Genomic DNA, 3025 nt, shown 5'->3' with positions numbered 1-3025 from the left:
AGCAGGGTACCACCAGGTTGCCTATGGAGAGGTAAACTGGCCCACGTCAGAAACCGTGACTCTTGTGCTGATTAGTAGTGGGATCGCACCTGTGAATAGCCACTGCGTTCCAGCCTGGGCAACATATGGGGACCCCTGTCGCAAAAATGAAGAAAAAGGAGGAGAAGGAGTGGGGGGGAGGAGGAGGAGGAAGAGAAGGGGGAGGAGGAGGAGGTGGGGGAGGAGAAGGAGGAGGTAGGGGAGGAGGAGGAAGAGGAGGAGGGGGCAGGAGGAGGAGGAGGAGGAGGAGGAGGAGGAGGAGGATTGAAAATGTGTGTTTGGCCGGGCTCAGTGGCTCACGCCTGTAATCCCAGCATGTTGGGAGGCTGAGGCAGGTGGATCATGAAGTCAAGAGATCAAGACCATCCTGGCCAACATAGCGAATCCCCGTCTCTTCTAAAAATACAAAAATTAGCCAGCCGTGGTGGTGGGTGCCTGTAGTCCCAGCTACTCAGGGGACTGAGGCAGGAGAATCGCTTGAACCTAGGAAGTGGAGGTTGCAGTGAGCCCATATTGCGCCACTGGACTCCAGCCTGGGTGACAGAGTGTGACTTCATCTCAAAAAAAAAGAAAATGTGTTCTTCTATTTGTTAGGCTGTCCCCAGAGAATGACCTAGATGTCCAACCATAGGGGATCTGTTTAACAACCAGTAGCAAAGCTTCAAGGTGAGTGATGCTGAAGTCCCTAAACTCAAGAATGAACCCTGGAAGTCGGCCTTGACTGACAAATCATGCGTATAGTATAATTCCATTTGGGCTAAGAAAAAAAGAAAGATAGAAAAAATGTAGATGGAAATAGACCATCGTGTTACCAACAGTTATTTCTGGGCATTGATTTTATTTTTAAAATTTCGTTCACTCAACAGATATTTACAGAGCACCTGGTCCGTGTCAGCTAGGGCCAAGGGCAGGGACAGCATCTGAATTTGTTTACTTTGTCTCCTCTGCCAGCATTTAAAAATTTACCAATAAGCACCAGGCATAAAGTAAATAGGTATTAAAAATTCATAGCGGAAATTAAATGCTGTGACAAGGGACCTATTTAGATTATTTATTGTCTGTGCTTTCTAAAACTGTTTTTACAATGAACACATATTATTTGCAGAATCAGAAAGAGGCCGGACATGGTGGCTCATGCCTGTGATCCCAGCACTTTGGGAGGCCGAGGCGGGCTGATCGCTTGAGGTCAGGAGTTCAAGACCAGGCTGGCCAACATAGTGAAACCCCATCTCTACTGAAAAATACAAAAATTAGCTGTGCGTGGTAGTGCATGCCTGTAATCCCAGCTACTCAGGAGGCTGAAGCAGGAGAATTGCTTGAACCAGGGAGTTGAAGGTTGTGTGAGCCGAGGTCATGCCATTGCACTCCAGCCTGGGTGACAGAGTAAGACTCCCTCTCAGAAGGAAAGAAAATGCAGAACTCTGAATCCATTAGGAAGCACACCTTTCCAGTAGCTCTGAAGAGAAAAAAAGAAAAAAAAGGAAGCACACCTATGTCCCACACCCCTCCCAGACCCCCAACTAGTGCCATCCGCCTTTTTTTTTCACTCTGTCATTCAGACTGGAATACAGTGGCACCATCACTGCTCACTGCAGCCTCGACCTCCCAGGCTCAAGCCATCCTCCTCCCTCAGACTCCTGATTAGCTGGAACCAACTGGTGTACACTATCATGCCCAGCTAATCTTTTTATATTTTGTAGATATGGGGTCTGGCTATTTTGTCCAGGGTGGTCTCAAGCTCCTGGCCCCAAGTGATCCTCCTGCCTCAGCCTCCAAAACTGTTGGGATTACATGTGTGAGCCACCGCGCCTGGCCCCATTCACCTCCTCAACCTCCCTTCCTGTTCTCCTCGCCTCAGGTCCTCCTGGCCTCTCCCCTGGAGTGGAGCTCATACATCCCAACTGGGGCCTGATGTGGGCCTCAACTTTTTGTAAATGTGCAATTAACATGAGACAGATTGATTTCATCCCTCAGTTTCAAATGGGGAAACTGAGGCTCAGAGACGTTAAAGTGACCTGTTTTGTGTCATGCAGTGCGTATGTGACATAAAGGGGCGCAAACCCAGATATTTCTGTTCCCAGAGCTCTTACGGCCCCCAGGAGTGGTCTCAGGCCAAGCCTGGGTTCCTTACCTGGGGCCTTTTTATTGGGCTTACATCACAGGAGCTTTATTATAGGCCTGATGCCTCAATGGGCCACAGACAGAATTGTTGGTCTCCTCCTTGACACCCCCTCACACTGGTGCTGCTGGGCCCCTAAGAAGCCTCAGCCCCAGGCTTGGCTCTTGAGCATTTTCCAGTTTGAAAGGTGAGCCAGGTGCATTCACTCAGCCCCATGGGGTCAGGCCTGGGCCAGAGGAAGGGACAGGGTCTGGGCCACATGGAGGGCTGCATGGAGGAAGGCACATGGAGTCGGGGCTTAAAGAATGAGTATAAGTATGAGACGTGGAAGTAGAGTTGGGTGGATCATGGGTGATGCCATATATGAAGGTGGATGGATGGAAGGAAGGATATGGGTGGATGGGGTAGGAATGAGGGATTGGTGAATAGTGAGATGGATTAGGGATGGACGGGAGATGGAGGATGAATAACTGGATAGGTGACTTGGTGGATGGATGGGTGGATGGATGGATAAATAATGGATCGATGAATGGATGAATATATGAGAAGATGGATGTATACATGGCTGGATGGTTGAATGGGTGGATATGTAGATGGATGGATGTATAGGTAGATGGGTAAATGGATGAATGGATAGTTGGATGGATGGGAAGATGGATGAATGGATGGATGGAAAGACAGATGGGTGGATGGATGCATGGATGGGTGGGTGGATGGGCAGATGGATAGGTGTATGGATGGATGGACTGGTGGGTGGATGGATGATGGGTGGATGGGTGGATGGATGATTGGAAGGATGGGTAAGTGGACAGGTGTATGGATGGATGGATAGGGGGATGAATGGATGGGTGGATGGTTGGATAGATG

This window comes from Callithrix jacchus, chromosome 22 (assembly GCF_049354715.1).
Source record: "Callithrix jacchus isolate 240 chromosome 22, calJac240_pri, whole genome shotgun sequence".
Lineage (NCBI taxonomy): Eukaryota > Metazoa > Chordata > Mammalia > Primates > Cebidae > Callithrix > Callithrix jacchus.
Note: the sequence above shows the minus strand (reverse complement) of the source record.